The sequence below is a fragment of the Salmo trutta genome, chromosome 13 (assembly GCF_901001165.1).
Source record: "Salmo trutta chromosome 13, fSalTru1.1, whole genome shotgun sequence".
NCBI lineage: Eukaryota > Metazoa > Chordata > Actinopteri > Salmoniformes > Salmonidae > Salmo > Salmo trutta.
This window is the reverse complement of record NC_042969.1, coordinates 52,296,010-52,314,655: the sequence shown is the minus strand read 5'-3', so window position 1 is coordinate 52,314,655 and position 18,646 is coordinate 52,296,010.

The window sequence follows — 18,646 nt, the reverse complement described above, 5'->3', positions numbered from 1 at the left end:
ACCACCAAACGATTCTTCTCCGTGCTTCCCATTGTCTCACAAGCCGACTAGAGAGAGAGAGAGAGATTTCATACCCAAGTCTCTAGTGTTTCTGCCAACATCACAGGAAATTAAACCCACTGAAAAGGCTAGCACTTACCTGAGTCACGACAGTGACAATATTCTCCGATGTAATCACGTTGTTGAGAGGTGTTGAATATGACATGCCATATTCTGGGAGGTACCAATTAGAGGGTGCTACAATAGACATATGTGTATACAAAGTCCATTCAACTATACATTAAATGCATATAGCACAATATTAGAGCCTGTGAATATTTAACATGGTTTAATGCGAGTGAACATGCTCCATTGTGTTTTGCATCGCAAGGGATGCTATTAGGCCAAGCTGTATAATTGAGATACACTGGTGGTGGCTGTGACCTTTCCAGATGGGAGGCACAACTCCCTCAGGAGCCGATGGGCTGTGAACCCTGTGTAACTGAAACCACAGTGGAGGACAGTCAGTCACAACAGAAAATGTCTGATTCATAGACCTCACAGACTGTGCTGGAGAAAATGCCGTCTAAATGTCTGTACAACTAGGCTATATCTTGCTCCATTGGATTTTCAGCACAGCCCAGATTCATCACGTGGTTTTTACGAAGCCACTGTGATAGTCCAAGGTGTAAGGAGATGTGATGTCCCAAAAGGAGGATGGATATCAACTGGCATGGGGGGTATTTTATGTGTTGATGACCAACTCTACAGTACCATTTCAATTGCATGTATTTGGTGACAGTGGCCGCTGTATGTTTTATCGAGTATCTTTTATTGCTGAGGACTATAGGTTGTGAATCTATGTTTTTGAGTTCTCACGAGTCCCAACATGGTTTTACCTTGGAAAGTCTTACACAACCTCAACATATGTCTGTTGAATAGTTCAGATTTTGGAATGAGATGTTCGACGAGCACCTGTCCACATACTTTTGGCCAAACATAGAATAAGATATGATGTAATCATCAAAATATAGCACATTAAATTCAAGTCTTATGACTGCTACCATTTCATAAGTAGAGGAGTCATGTTGAGATATTGCAAAAGTGAGCCGCCATTTTTTGGTGTTCCATAGAAGACTGGCTGTGAAAACTACTTTATAGAGTTCTATGAAATGATTCATGTGTACTCTTTAAACAGCCTTGCTTTTTACAGTGAAGTGGCATTTAGCTTGTCTAGACTATTTCACTCTTTCACAGTTTTTTGTTATTGCACAGATGTCTGTATTTCATTGTGAGGAGCAATTTGCAGTCCTGTAGAGGACGTCTACCATAATGTTCTTTGGCATTCATGAGGGGACATCAGCCCTGTCCTCTGCCAGATTGCTCTTCTAAGACTAGAACATAGACTGCTCATTCAAGTTGCCCGATAACGTTTGACATTATGTCTAGAGAAATCCCGGACACCTCGCCTTTTTTTTCATGGCAACGCTTCGCCTCACTGCAGAGTATCTTCTGTTTACTGATTCTTTGGCTTCGAGTATACCTTCTGGTTTTAATATCCACTTTGACAAAACGCTGTCTCACCATCAAAATTCATTTTGGCCCAGTAATGGACTCTGTATATTACCTGCCTCTGGATGGCTGCCGGTGAGCTAACACACTTTAATAAAGGGACCAAATAGAATCAGGACTGAAGAGTAGGAAAAGATGAGTAAAGAAAAAAAAGCAATGACCTCTTAACTTCAGGGCCACAGCACGTCTTTAAATGTCAGGAAATTATTTTAAAACATTGAAAGACGTGACAGATCTATAGCTGTCTCCAGTCCCACTGTCAGTCATCTCTTCCTCTATTAATAGCTTGACATTTTTCCATTTCACAACTGTAATGTCCAATGTCCTGGATGATAACTAGATAAATACTAGGAAAAGTCTGATTTTAAAAGGTCACACAGTTTTACCACTACACACCGATTCACTCGCTTAACTTCGCCATTAAAGTGAGCTATATGGTTGCACTACAAATGGTGCACCTCAGTCTAGTATTCTTTGGAATAGCTTGTGTGAGGGGTTAAGTGACAGTTAAACTGTCCATCAGGTTTGCCACTTGGGGGTGTTGCATTTTAAAAGTTGTGAGGAGTGGATTGGAGAATTTTTAAAAGTATTATACAGTTGAAGTCGGAAGTTCACTTAGGTTGGAGTCATCAAAACTTGTTTTTCAACCACTCCACAAATTTCTTGTGAACAAATTATAGTTTTGGCAAGTCGGTTAGGACATCTACTTTGTGCATGACACAAGTAATCTTTCCAACAATTGTTTACAGACAGATTATTTAATTTATAATTCACTGTATCACAATTCCAGTGGGTCACAAATGTACATACACTAAGTTGACTGCTTTTAAACAGTTTGGAAAATTCCAGAAAATGATGTCATGGCTTTAGAAGCTTCTGATAGGCTAATTGACTGATAGGCTATATCCACAGTAAAACGAGTCCTATATCGACATAACCTGAAAGTCCTCTCAGCAAGGAAGAAGCCACTGCTCCAAAACCGCCATAAGAAAGCCAGACTACGGTTTGCAACAGCACATGGGGTTATTTTTGGAGAAATGTCCTCTGGTGTGATGAAACAAAAATAGAACTCTTTGGCCATAATGACCATGGTGATGTTTGGAGGAAAAAGGGGGAGGCTTGCAAGCCGAAGAACACATCCCAACCATGAAACACGGGGGTGGCAGCATCATGTTGCGGGGGTGCTTTGCTGCAGGAGGGACTGGTGCACTTCACAAAATAGATGGCATCATGAGAATGGAAAATTATGTGGATATATTGAAGCAACATCTCAAGACATCAGTCAGGAAGTTAAAGATTGGTCACAAATAGGTCTACAAATGGACAATGATGTCACGTCCTGGCCAGTATAAGGGTTAATTGGTATTGTAGTTTGGTCAGGATGTGGCAGAGGGTATTTGTTTTATGTGGTTCAGGGTGGTGTTTTTGTAGTAAGGGCATTTGATTTAGTATTCCGGGGTTTTTGGGCACTGTTTGAGTTTCACGTATTTCTATGTTGATCTAGTTAGTTGTATGTCTATGTTTGGTTAATTGGGGTGGACTTCCAATTGAAGGCAGCTGTGTGGTGTTGCCTTTGATTGGAAGTCCTATATTAGTTGGGTGTGTTTGTCTGTTTGATTGTGGGAGATTGTTCTGAGTTTAGCCTTGTGCCTTGCCAGACTGTCTGTTGATCATTCGTTCTCTTTTTGTTATTTTGGTGTTCATTTTGGAGTTAATAAACGTCAAGATGAGCTTACACATACCTGCTGCGTTTTGGTCCTCCTTAACCAACGACAACCGTGACAAATGACCCCAAGCATACTTCCAAACTTGTGGCAAAATGTCTTAAGGACAACGAAGTCAAGGTATTGGAGTGGCACTCACAATGCCCTGACCTCAATCCTATAGAAAATTTGTGGGCAGAACTGAAAAAGCATGTACGAGCAAGGAGGCCTACACACCTGACTCAGTTACACCAGCTCTGTCAGGAGGAATGGGCCAAAATTGACCCAACTTATTGTGGGAAGCTTGTGGAAGGCTACCCGAAACGTTTGACCCAAGTTAAACAATTTAAAGGCAATGCTACCAAATACTAATTGAGTGTATGTAAACTTCTGGCCCACTGGGATTGTGATGAAAGAAATAAAAACTTAAATAAATCATTCTCTCTACTATTATTCTGACATTTCACATTCTTAAAAGAAAATGGTGATCCTAACTGACCTAAAACAGGGATTATTTACTAGGATTAAATGTCAGGAATTTTGAAAAACTGAGATTAAATGTATTTGGCTAAAGTGTACGTAAACTTCCGACTTCAACTATATATATATATATATATATATATATATATATATATATATATATATATAAAGTATTTGATCCCCTGCTGATTTTGTATGTTTGCCCACTGACAAAGAAATGATCAGTCTATAATTTTAATGGTAGGTTTATTTGAACAGTGAGAGACAGAATAACAACAAAAAAATCCAGAAAAACACGTAAAAAATGTTATAAATTGATTTGCATTTTAATGAGGGAAAAAAGTATTGTGAAAATCCAACGCTGTTGTGCTCAAAATATATCTCGTAATCAAAAAGGCACAGGGCGAACCCAAAGTGCAAAATATAAAGTACATAGGAAAGAGTAGAAGAGATTCCTCTCAGGAAAACAAGTAACATTTACAATGACTGACAGACAAATATACAGTGATAGAGTGAGGATTGAAACCAGGTGTGTGTAATGATGAAGAGACAAGTCCGGGGTTGATGAGTGAAGGGCGTTTGCCAGCAGTAGGTTCGGCAGCAGCTAGAAGGCCGGCGATGCCGATCGCCTTAGCTGGACAGGAGGGGGAGCCAAACCGAAGACTGGTGTGACAATAATGACAAAGCACATTTTTTAAACATTTTTATATGGAAATATCACATTTATATAAGTATTCACACTCTTTACTCAGTACTTTTTTTGAAACACCTTTGGCAGCGAGTACAGCCTTGTCTTCCTGGGTGTGACACCACAAGCTTAGGACAACTGTATTTGGGGAATTTATCCCATTCTTCTCTGCAGATCATCTCAAGCTCTGTCATTGATTGTGTGGAGATCAAATCTGCATGAAATAAGCCTTTATGGTAGAGTGGCCAGACGGAAGCCACTCCTCAGTAAAAGGCACATGACAGCCCGATTGTAGTTTGCCCAAAGACACCCAAAGACTCTCAGACCATGAAAAACAAGATTCTCTGGTCTTATGAAACCAAGTTTGAACTCTTTGGCCTGAATGCCAAAGGTCACGTTTGGAGGAAACCTGGCACCATCCTTACGATGAAGCATGTTGTTGGCAGCATCATGCTGTGGGGATGTTTTTCAGCGGCAGGGACTGGTAGACTAGTTAGGATCGAGGGAAAGATGAACGGAGCAAAGTACAGAGAGATCCTTGATGAAAACCTGCTCCAGAGCACTTAGGACCTTAGACTGGTGCAAAGGTTCACCTTCTAACAGGAGAATGACCCTAAGCACACAGCCAAGACAAAGCAGGAGTGGCTTTCGGGAAATGTCGCTGAATGTCCTTGAGTGGCCCAGCCAGAGCCCGAACTTTAACCCGATCAAACATCTCTGGAGAGACCTGAAAATAGCTGTGCATCAACGCTCCCCATCCACCCTGACAGAGCTTGACACGATCTGCAGAGAGGAATGGGAGAAACTCCCCAAATTCAGGTGTGCCAACCTTGTAACGTCACCTCCAGGAAGACTCAAGGCTGTAATCACTGCCAAAGGTGCTTCAACAAAGTACTTAGTAAAGGGTCTGAATATTTCAGTTTTTTATTTTATAAATTTGCAAAAAAAATTAAACTGTTTTTGCATCGTCATTATGGGGTATGGTGTGTAGTTTGATGAGGGAAAAAAACATGTAATCAATTTTCGAATAAGGCTGTAACGTAACAAAATGAGGATAAAGTGAAGTACTCTGAATACTTTCCTGATGCACGGTATGTACTGACATGTATGTGTAACTGATAGATGCCGTGACACACGCTACATGTTAACGTTTTAGATGTTCGTAAATATTAGTATTTTGTCTGTTGTCTTTTTCGTTGTGTCAGACCCCAGTGAAACTATCTGTTGCCATTGGCATGTGCTAATGGGGATCCTAATAAAATCTAAAATATCTGAGGCATCAATATACCAAAACAAACAAACAGCCCTGTGGCTATGCAATGGTCAGAGACTCACTTTTAACAGTTAGAATCTCTCTCTTTAGCTTTCTCTACTTTCTCTCTCTCTCTCAGCCCACACACACAGACCATCCTCACCAGAGGGGATTTTCGTGAGGAGTATTTTCTTTGTGGAGGAGAACGTGGGCAGGGTATACCTTGGTCTTTTGAGTAGGAAGCTTTGATAACAGCGTGGTTCTTAGGAGGTTTCTGATGCTGGGGGGTCTTTAGCTTCCAGCAACAATCTCATTGGCTCCAGGGATCAACGGGGACTTGGCAGAGGGAAACCGTTAAGGAATATATTTTGGCAGTGAGGAAATAGATTTTGGGCAACTATAACAGAGGATAGTAATTCATGGCTCTTTGTAGTTTGTTGTGTAGCTTTTCTGTAATAATATGAGGATGTGTACTGTATACTAATTGGTATTGGAAGAGGTCATTAAGCTGGCATATGAAACATTATTGCCTCCCTCTCATTGCCCCTTGAGTTTGTCCTCTGTCTTGCTCTGGCTCCCACATTGGCGTTGTTTCTGTACAAATCGTATTGTATCACCTGATGTTTTTCACACAAGGATGCAGTCTGTTGGCATCACACAGTTGTTCAGTCGCCCACAGGGGTTGACCAAGTTTCAACGGAGCATGCTTTTTCACCGTATAGGTCTATAATAAGTTATATTATCAGACACACAGGCTATAATCAACAAATGCTGTGCATAGTCCATTATTCACTCTTATTTTGGTAGCACTTTATAATAACTCCACGTAATAAAGCACTTACAATGGATTAGTAAATAATTTATTAATTAATCAGGGGCGCAACTTTGGTTTAAGAAGTGCGGGGGACAATGTTTATTTATTTTTAATCCAGTCGAATAAACACTCTAAACAGCCTACCCGGCCGCTCGGAGGCGTCCGGTTGATCCTAAAGCACACCTTTGCCTCGTTTTGTATCACATTATAATGATTAAACTGGGGGAGACAAATTATATTTCAGGATGTGCGGGGGGACATGTCCTCCCCCCATCCCCACTGAAAGTTGCACCCCTGTTATTCATAATATATTAATCATTACTTCCACATTTGTAAATGTTAATAACCTAGTTATTCACATTTTTATAAACAATTTAGTAATGACTATTTCAGAATTATTAATAAGATCATTCATAAGATGTTTAATTTAGGTCCTTAAAAACCATTTACTAATTATCAGTTAAGCATTTTTGCAAGGCCTCCTCTAAAGTGTGGGCTATTTATGTTTTATAAATACTTTAAGAATGTTTTGAGTGACCAGTGTAATTTCTCACAGAAAGTTGGACATGCCATTGGTAGACATTCCAGCAGTACCTGATGCTCCTTAAGGTCTCAAAATGGTCCCGAAAACATATCAATGGTTAAACAATAAGCACATAATAAAGAATATGTTTAAGAAAATATATTGACAATTTTATTTCATAACAGTCACAGTGCTGTAATAATGTGATGTATAACTTCTCTATGCTGAGTAAAATAACGTTTTTAATCAGAAAATGCTAGCATAAGTGTTTATTGGCAGTGAATTTTCTACGAAAACCAAAGTGTACTCTTCGTTAATTAACCCAGAACTAAGAGTAATTTGGTCAGCTGCATGATTAAATTCTAGGTCCATACAGTACGTGTTCAAAATTGGGAGTTCTGGTTTATGAAGTCTCCACCCTCACAAAAGGAAACTCTCAGCCACATGCATGATGCAGTCAAAGTTTAAGCCTTTGCCCAATCCTGGTATGTCCAAATAATCAGTGATGAAAACACAAACACCAGAAGTACTGCTGCTTGTTATCCTATGCATTCCATCCCATTTACACGCAGAATCTGTCCACAAGAGACTAAGAGCAGTCCACAGACTGCTTAGTTCTTACTAGGTAAGGAAACAAATATCGGAATACATTATTTAGCTGAACTATCCCATTTACGTTTAAAGGCTTAGTAAAGGTTCAGCCAAACAAAGCCATGGGTGAAAATAGTCTGCATTTGAAAGACTGAAGCACTGGAAACATTTAAATGTAATACTGTACATGTAACATTTCTACCTCAATCACATAGCAGTATTAATGAAGGAATAAAAATCCACTCGAGAAAACCTTTTAAACCGTTTATAAGGACCTATAATAAACATCTTATGAATGAAGTAATGCTTAATAAATTATGAATAAACAATTGACTAATCCTTTATAAATGCTTTATTGTGTGGAGTATTTATAAAGTGCTACCCTTCTTTCAAAGCATAAAGCCTTGAACTGAATTACACTGGATTGGAACTATTGACCTTTGAACTCACTTAAATTCGTGTTAAGTAGTTTCCATTGGGACTCCATTGGCCCACTACCAAAATGTGAAGCTCTTTAACCTCTCCTGAGGGCTCACCTCTTGTGACTCTGTCCTCTCAGGGGCCTGACATCACATGTTGCAGTGTACTAATGCATGGCGTATGCCAAGACCCTCTGAAGCACTTTGCGCTCCACTTCCCAGACATGTGACAGATGTCAGGTGTCTGTGCATTACAAAATGTTGTATTATTCATTTGCCTGGCAGATGTGTTTACTAATTCATAGGTGAGAGGGTCAAATAGAAAATAGTCTGTTATTTTGTGAATAATTTATGATACTAATAATGACAATGCTTATATGTGCTTTGGTCTACAAGTCAGCAAAATGTAGCAAACCATTTTTTTAATGGAAAACGAGAATGTTCTTATTGGTCAAATTCAGGTAATACGGTACTTTCCGTTTCAATACATTTCTAAATGTTTTCTGTTTCCTGCCTACTGAACATGGTCCAGATGTAGGGTTATTTTACCCTTTATTTTACAATTTTTTTGTTGTTGAAAGATTACACGCCATTAGCTTCAACAAAGCTGTGATTTGTTAAAACGATTGAGTGTGGTTTTCAAAGCTGATACAAGGTGATGACTATCTAAATTGTCATTATCTTTAAACTTTTTCCAATTTTACCATTGAAGATTAGTAGTTAGCAACTGCCTTGGTAAGTTGATTATCAATTGAAAGAGATGGTGGGGGAGACCTTGAGGCAAATTCCTGCAGTGATGTCGGTCTTTGCTAGGTGACCAAACATATTATCTGTGCCTATGGCTACATAAAGCAATTATCCTGCAGAGATGAACACAATGGACTCCAGTAATTGTTGCAAAATGCAGGAATGCTACAGTGAAAACTGATTTCAAAAACAGTGATTTTCCGTGAGGGTCCAGAGAACCATTGTAAGACCATGGTGCAGATTTATCAAACAGTGTGTTGGTGCTTTGAGGATATGTTTATAAATGAGTATGCTGTGAGAACCATATGAGTTCAGATTAAAAGCTGTCTGGTGACTAATAGCACCATTAGATTAACATAACCCACCAATAGCACCATTAGATTAACATAACCCACCTATAGCACTATTAGATTAACATAACCCACCTATAGCACTATTAGAGTAACATAACCCACCTATAGCACTATTAGAGTAACATAACCCACCTATAGCACTATTAGATTAACATAACCCACCTATAGCACTATTCGATTAACATAACCCACCTATAGCACTATTAGATTAACATAACCCACCAATAGCACTATTTAGCACAATGAAGATATGTATTACTTTTATAATTAAGAACCCTCAATAGACTTATTCCTTACAAAGGATCAAGCTCTGTAATTGTCTGCACATCAAATATTAACATGTTTAGAAGCTGGTTAATTCTAATTTATCCAAACTGTGTGTGAATTTCAGGAAATGCACGTTAAATTGAGCTTGTCATATTTTCTCAATATGCTTTCCAGGTGGTTTATTTCCTGATGTATTGGATGTTATCCACATCAGCAAGGACTGTCTATTGACTCTTCACTTTGGCTCTTGACAGGCATGAAGGCCGTGGCTAAGTGATAGATGACGTTCACGGATTAAAAGGTCCTTGCCAAACAAGCTGGCTGTGGCACACATTGGGCCGAGGAGCTAAGGTGATATGCCCTGTTTGATATTAAATCTCTGTCCGGCTTACAGGTCCCATCAATGTCTGAGACCGTCGAGGGTCTTCGGAGTTAAATGGAATTGCAAGAAGAGGGAGAGAAAAAAATAGTTAGATTAAGAAGAGGATGAAGGTCAATGAAGGATCCAAATTACATTACATGGGGTTGTTTCAGTTAGCCAAATAGGGGGGAGCAATCAATTAAGTAAATTCAATTGCATCGGAAGGATGCCACTGTATTTATCTTGTTTGTAGGGGGAAGATCTGGGTGGTGCCACGGAGTCCTTGGAAACATTTAAAAGTTTAGCTGAAATGATTGTACAGATTCCCATAGACAGATGAAGTCAGTCATTCTCTGAAACGAGAGGGGATGAAAAATGATCTGGTGCCATTACTTTTGCTGTCTTTGAGATTTCCTGATATGTGAACTACTTTGTGCAATGTTTTGCAGTCATGGCGATATCATGTTTGGACACACCTACTCATTCAAGGGTTTTTTCTTAATTTTTACTATTTTATACATTGTAGAATAATAGTGTAGACATCAACACTATGAAATAATACATATGAAATCCTGTAGTAACCAAAAAAAGCATTAAACAAATCAAAATGTATTTTATATTTGAGATTCTTCAAAGTAGCCATCCTTTGCCTTGATGACAGCTTTGCACACTCTTGGCATTGAATGGAAGAAAATTGGAACCACCAAGACTCTTCCTAGAGCTGGCCGGCCGGCCAAACTGAGCAATCGGGAGAGAAGGGCCTTGGTCAGGGAGGTGACCAAGAACCCAATGGTCACTCTGACAGAGCTCTAGAGTTCCTCTGTGAAGATGGGAGAACTTTCCAGAAGGATAACCATCTCTGCAGCACTCCACCAATTAGGCCTTTATGGTAGACTAGTAATACAGATGCCACTCCTCAGTAAAAGGCACATGACAGTCTGCTTGGAGTTTGCCAAAAGACACCTAAATATTTTCACACCATGAGAAACAAGGTTCTCTGGCCTGATGAAACCAAGAATTAACTTTTTGGCCTGAATGCCAAGTGTCACGTCTGAAGGAAACCTGGCACCAATCTTGTGGTGGCAGCATGCTGTGGGGATGTTTTTCAGCGGCAGGGACTGGAAGATTAGTCAGAATCGAGGCAAAGATGAACGGAGCAAAGTACAGAGAGATCCTTGATGAAAACCTGCTCCAGAGCACTCAGCACCTCAGACTGGTGCAAAGGTTCACCTTCCAACAGGACAACGACCCTCAACACACAGCCAAGAAAACGCAGTGGCTTCGGGACAAGTCTCTGAATGTCCTTGAGTGGGCTCTGGCCCAGCCAGAGCCCGGACTTGTGCAGCAACGCTCCCCATCCAACCTGACAGAGTTTGAGACAATCTGCAGAGAAGAATGGGAAAAACTCCCCAAATACAGGTGTGCCAGGCTTGTAGTGTCAAACCAAGAAGACTCAAGGCTGTAATCGCTGCCAAAGGTGCTTCAACAAATTACTGAGTAAAGTGTCTGAATACTTACAGTTGAAGTCGGAAGTTTACATACACTTAGGTTGGAGTCATTAAAACTAGTTTTTCAACCACTCCACACATTTCTTGTTAACAAACTATAGTTTTGTCAAGTCGGTTAGGACATCTACTTTGTGCATGACACAAGTCATTTTTCCAACAATTGTTTATAGACAGATTATTTCACGTATAATTCTCTGTATCACAATTCCAGTGGGTCAGAAGTTTACATACACTAAGTTGACTGTGCCATTAAACAGCTTGGAAAACTCCAGAACGTGATGTCATGGCTTTAGAAGCTTCTGATAGGCTAATTGACATCATTGGAGTCAAATTGGAGGTGTACCTGTGGATGTATTTCAAGGCCTACCTTAAAACTCAGTGCCTCTTTGCTTGACATCATGGGAAAATCTAAAGAAATCAGCCAAGATTTTGTGGACCTCCACAAGTCTGGTTCATCCTTGGGAGAAATTTCCAAATGCCTGAAGGTACTGCGTTAATCTGTACAAACAATAGTACGCAAGTAAAAACACCAGGGACTGCTCAGCCGTCATACCGCTCAGGAAGGAGACATGTTCTGTGTCCTAGAGTTGAACGTACTTTGGTGCAAAAAGTGCAAATCAATCCCAGAACAACAGCAAAGGACCTTGTGAAGATGCTGGAGGAAACATGTACAAATGTATCTATATCCACAGTAAAGCAAGTCCTATATCGACATAACCTGAAAGGCCGCTCGGCAAGTAAGGAGCCACTGCTCCAAAATCGCCATAAGAATGCCAGACTACGGTTTGCAACTGCACATTGGGACAAATATTGTACTTTTTGGAGAAATGTCCTCTGGTCTGATGAAACAAAAATAGAACTGTTTGGCCATAATGATTGTCATTAAGTTTCGAGGAAAAAGGGGGAGGTTTGCCAGCTGAAGAACACCATCCCAACCATGAAGCACGGGGGTGGCAGCATCATGTTGTGGGGGTGCTTTGCTGCAGGAGGGACTGGTACACTTCACAAAATAGATGGTATCATGAGGATGGAAAATGATGTGGATATATTGAAGCAACATCTCAAGACATCAGTCAGGAAGTTAAAGCTTGGTCGCAAATGGGTCTTCCAAATGAACAATGACCCCAAGCATACTTCCAAAGTTAAGGACAACAAAGTCAAGGTGTTGGAGTGGCCATCACAATACCCTGACCTCAATCCTATAGAACATTTGTGGGCAGAACTGAAAAAGCGTGTGCGAGCAAGGAGGCCTAGAAACCTGACTCAGTTACCCCAGCTCTGTCAGGACAAATAGGCCAAAATTCACCCAACTTATTGTGGGATGCTTGTGGAAGGCTACCCAAAACGTTTGACCCAAGTTAATAAATTTAAAGGCAATGCTACCAAATACTAATTGAGTGTATGTGAACGTATGTTATCCCCCAAATATTCTAATGAGCTGCCTCCCCTACATATTATCACTATAAGAACAAAATGACATTTTGTGAACTGTAAAGGACCACTGAAGAGGTGAAAGAGTTATTTGAGTCATTATGGTTCCACATAGAACCATCTCCCTTCCCAAAGAACCCTCCAGCTTCTATCCCTAAGCCATTAGACTTCTACATAGCTAACAGAATGGCTACATGGACTATGTGTTGACCCTTGTATTTTCTTTTCTGTGCTGTCTCCATGCACTCTCACAAGACTCTACACACTCACACACACTGACACTCAAGCACACACATTTGGGGCGGCAGGTGGCCTAGTGGCTAGAGCGTTGGACTAGTAACCGAGAGGTTGAAAGATTGAATCCCCGAGCTGACAAGGTAAAAATCTGCCGTTCTGTCCCTGAACAAGGCAGTTAACCCACTGTTCCTTGGCCGTCATTGAAAATAAGAATTTGTTCTTAACTGACTTGCCTAGTTAAATAAAGGTAAAAAATGTATACTGACTACACACACACTCATATACAATCTTAGTTTACGCTGCTGCGACTCTGTTTATCATACATCCCGATGCCTACTCACCTTACCCTTATACATATCTACCTCTATCACTGCAGTGTCCCTGCACATTGTAAATATGGTATTGGAACTGACCCTGTATATACAGTCAGGTCCATAAGTATTTGGACAGTGACACAATCAAGATGTGCTTTAAGTGTGGAATTTCATCTTTAATTTAAGGGTTTTGTCAAAATTATTGTATAAACCGTGTAGGAATTACAACCATTTTTAAACATCACCCCCCAATTTTAGGGGCTCAAAAGTAATTGGACAACCTATCATAATCATAAATTAAATTGTGAGTTTTAATACTTGGTTGCAAATGCTTTGCAGTCAATGACTGCCTGAAGTCTGGAACCCATAGACATCACCAGATGCTGGGTTTCTTCCCTGGTGAGGCTCTGTCAGGCCTCTACTGCTGCTGTCTTCAGTTCCTGCTTGTACTTGGGGTGTTTTGCCTTCAGTTTTGTCTTCAGCAAGTGAAAGGCATGCTCAATTGGATTCAGGTCAGCTGATTGTCTTGGCCATTGCAGTTCATTTCACTTATTTGCCTTAAAAAAGTATTGGGTTGCTTTCGCAGAGTGCTTCAGGTCATTGTCCATCTGCGCTGTGAAGCACCGTCCAATGAGTTTTGAAGCATTTGGCTGAATCTAGAGTAGATAATATAGCCCTAAATACTTCAGAATTCATCCTGCTGCTTTTGTCAGCAATGACATCATCAATTAATACAATGGAACCAGTTGCATTGGCAGCCATACATGCCCACACCATAACACTACCTCCACCATGCTTCACAGATGAGGTGGTATCATGAGCAGGATCATGAGCAGTTCCTTCCCTTCTCCATACTCTTCTCTTCCCATCATTCTGGTACACTTTGAACTTTGTCTCATATGTCCATAGGATGTTAATCCAGAACTGTACAGGTTTTTTTAGATGTTTTTTGACAAACTCTAATCTGGTCTTCCTGTTTTTGAGGCTTACCAATGGTTTGCGTTTGCTCTGGTGAAGTCTACTCTTGATTGTTGACATTGACACAGATACGCCTACCTCCTGGAGGGTGTTCTTGATCTGGCCAACTGTTGTGAAGGGGTTTTTCTTCACCAGGGAAAGAGTTCTTCTGTCATCCACCAGAGTTATTTTCTGTCGTCTTCCGGGCCTTTTCTTGTTCCTGAGCTCACCAGTGCGTTCTTTCTTTTTAAGAATGTACCAAATAGTTGATTTGGCCAAACCTAATGTTTGTGCTCTATCTGATGGTTTTGTTTTGATTTTTCAGCCTAATGATGCTTGCTTCACTGGCAGCGACAACTCTTTGGACTTCATAGTGAGGGTTAATAGCAACATGTTCCAAATGCAAATGCCACACTTGAAATCAGCCTTTTATCTGATTACTTGTAAATGAACTAATGAGGGAATAACACAGACCTGGCAAAGGAACAGCTGAGAAGCCAATTGTCCAATTACTTTTGGTCCCTTAAAAAGGGGGGACCACATAAGCTCAGCAAAAAAAAAACGTCCTCTCACTGTCAACTGTGTTAATTTTCAGTAAACTTAACATGTGTAAATACTTGAATGAACATATCAAGATTCAACAACTGAGACATAAACAGAACAAGTTCCACAGACATGTGACTAACAGAAATTGAATAATGTGTCCCTGAACAAAGGGGGGTCAAAATCAAAAGTAACTGTCAGTATCTGGTGTGGCCACCAGCTGCATTAAGTACTGCAGTGCATCTGCTCCTCATGGACTGCACCAGATTTGCCACTCTTCCACCAAGAAACCTGAAAGTTCCCAGACATTTCTGGAGGGAATGGCCCTAGCCATCACCCTCCGATCCAACAGGTCCCGGGCTATTTGCTGGCCATGGCAGAACACTGACATTCCTGTCTTGCAGGAAATCCCGCACAGAACGAGCAGTATGGCTGGTGGCATTGTCATGCTGGAGGGTCATGTCAGGATGAGCCTGCAGGAAGGGTACTACATGAGTTGCTGTTGTCAACTCTCTAGAGACAGCAGGAGCTTTTCCCTAGTCATCGTGCTTCTACAGCTGCATTGCTTGCTGTTTGGGGTTTTAGGCTGGGTGACATCAGCTGATGTAAGAAGGGCTTTATAAATACATTTGATTGATTGATGAGGGAGGATGTCTTCCCTGTAACGCACAGCGTTGAGATTGCCTGCAATGACAACAAGCTCAGTCCGATGATGCTGTGACACACCACCCCAGACCATGACGGACCCTCCACCTCCAAATTGATCCCGCTCCAGAGTACAGGCCTCGGTGTAACGCTTATTCCTTCTACGATAAACGCAAATCCGTCGCCAGTCCTGTCTGGTCCAGCGACGGTAGATTTGTGCACATAGTAGACGTTGTTGTCGGTGATGTCTGATGAGGACCTGCCTTACAACAGGCCTACAAGCCCTCAGTCCAGCCTCTCTCAACCTATTTCGGACAGTCTGAGCACTGATGGAGGGATTGTGCATTCCTGGTGTAATTGGTCAGTTGTTGTTGCCATCCTGTATCTGTCCCACAGGTGTGATGTTCGGATGTACCGATCCTGTGCAGGTGTTGTTACACTGCGAGGATGATCAGCTGTCCGTCTTTTTCTAACTGCGACCTTAATTGCCTACCGTCTGTAAGCTGCTAGTGTCTTAACGACCGTTCCACAGGTGCATATTCATTCATTGTTTATGGTTCATTGAACAAGCATGGGAAACAGTGTTTAAACCCTTTACAATGAAGATCTGTGAAGTTATTTGGATTTTTATGAATTTTATTTGAAAGACAGGGTCCTGAAAAAGGGAAGTTTCTTTTTTTGCTAAGTTTATAAAAAGTGCTATAATTTCTACACAGGTCACCCGATTTGGATGTAAATACCCTAAAATTTAAGTCCACACTTTCAGCGCATATTCATTATTTAATTTCACCTCCAACATGCTGTGGTAGACAGCTAAAAGAAAAATAACCTGGTCAATGTCCAAATATGTATGGTGTTTTTGTTCAACCTTGCTATTGATTACTGCTTTGTTGGGTTTGGAGCTTGCAAGAAAGGCATTTCGCTGTACATGTGACATTAAAAAGAAACACTTGAAAATCAAAACTTGAGGAAACCTCTTGTGTGTATTTCCACCCTTTCAGGGGTATAAGATTACAATTGTATAGCTAATAAGCTATGTGTTTGTAGATCAACTGAGGTGAATGAACCTACAGCTGCCAAGGTGATAATGGCTGGGGTTATATTTGCTTGTTTTTGCTGTTCTCCAAATAGCGTTAAGGTTTTTTTAATTGTATAGAAATGCAGTAAATGAGCTTAAACTTTCAACAAATTCCCCCCACCCCTTACGGACCTCACTAACACTCAAACCCCAGTTACTGCTCTGGATGATATAACAGGGTCTAGTTATCGTGGTCAAAGAGTAAGGGTGTGACATAAGTGCTGCAGAACGCCAATAATGTGAACAGGTATACCCTTGCAAACCAGGTATATCCTTGCTTTTGTTACGAACCGGCTCAGAGTTCGCAACAAAAGGGAGACAACGTGGAGACAAGGAGTATCAAAAATATATATTTATTCGATACCATAACTAGCACAACCAAAAACAAGGTGTCTGCATGGAGAGAGTCTCCCCAAAGACTGTGGAAGAGGTGTCTTTATCCTGGGACACACCCGAGCCCAGGTGTTTCCCATCAAGCTGACGACCCTTCCAACTCCGCCCACTGGCATCCTAATAAGGAACAAGAGCAAAGAGAGAAAATACAGCAGACAGAGCGGGAGGGTCGTCACACTTTACAACACATTTTCCGCTTTTATCCTAAAACTATCACGACTCAGGATAAGACCCAGATGCAGACACAGGAGGCGGATGGTTCGGTTCTCAGAATATTTATTATAACAAATGGGCAGGCAAGGGGCAGGTCGAGGGCAAGCAGAGGTTCGTAGTCCAAGGCAGAGTCAAAAAGGTACAGAACGGCAGGCAGTCTCAGTGTAGGCAGAAAGGTCAGAACCAGAAGACAAACACTGGTAACACACGTAAAACACACTGGATAACTTGACGAGACTAGATGAACTGGCAACAGACAGACAGAAAACGCAGGTATAAATACACAGGGGATAATGGGGAAAATGGGAGACACCAGGTGGAGGGATGAGACAAGCACAAGACAGGTGAAACAGATCAGGGTGTGACAATAACACAGCCATTTCAAAATGTGCGCTGTAGATACCTCTCATTTTCTACATAGGATGTACCTACTTGGTCCAATATTCTGTAGCATTACATTTGAGGGCTTCTCTCAAGAGGGCCTCCACACAGTATTCCTACCTGTGATTTTAAAAAGCAATCTATTGGGCACAAAGACATGTGCAAGCCACTGCAGTGCATGCCACAGTATGGCTGTACTAAGTTCTTCTTGTCACTCTGCCAACATCTCTTCACTGCAAGATGAAGAGGATGATTCAAGCTACTATCCTTCCCTCTCGGCACTCTGGAGAAAGCCCCTAGAGAGCTTCAGCTAACTCGTGTCATTGGGAGATAGCAGATCAGATACAGTTGGTTCTTAGAACAATCCCACTAAACCCTGGGATTGGATCTCGCAAGAGCAGTCAACTTCTGGGGAAATTGTCTTTTATTGAACTTGGACACACTACATTTCAACGATCTCTCGAAATTCTATCAGCGCTCGAGGAGTACAAACTGCATGTTGTTATTGTTGTGTTTTACATTCAGTTTCAGACTGTTTTTGTTCTTGTTACGATATGGAGGAACGTAACAGAATTAAAAACACAAGAGTTCTAGTCACGTCTCCATACCATTGCTGTGACATAATCAGAGCAGTTATGCTGTAGGATAGATGGGCATCTGTCTCACTGTAGAATATCTCTGAGGACATTCAATACTTGGGATGTTTTTCATGATCAAAGTACTGTATGCCTTTGTCTTTTGAATGACCTTGTTTTTCCTGACTGTCTTTATAGTTCCAGATATGTTTGTCTAATTAGAACCTGACACTGTGGCAGAAAACAGTCCTCAAATGAGAGATTTGAAGTGTGACATACATTCTGAGAAATCTCACCACTTCAGATCACATGTATTCAGACTGTCATTTCCAACTCCATGCTTTAGTCTGCATTTTTCCCTAGCCTGATCTTCCTGGCATGGCTCATAAGCTATTGTTCTGTGGCTCAGTAACGTTGGAAAGTAGGGCAGTGCTCACAGAGCAGAGGTCCCAAGGGGAGTCTGCAACTGTGTAAAACTAAAAGATAGCTCAGCCTTTAAACAAACATATTAAATAATGCATGTTGAAACCTGTCTACAAACCACACTTTGGGATTGAAATCAAGTCTCCCATCTGAAAAGGATTGATGTAGCTTTTCACTCCACATCTGACAGTTTCCTTAC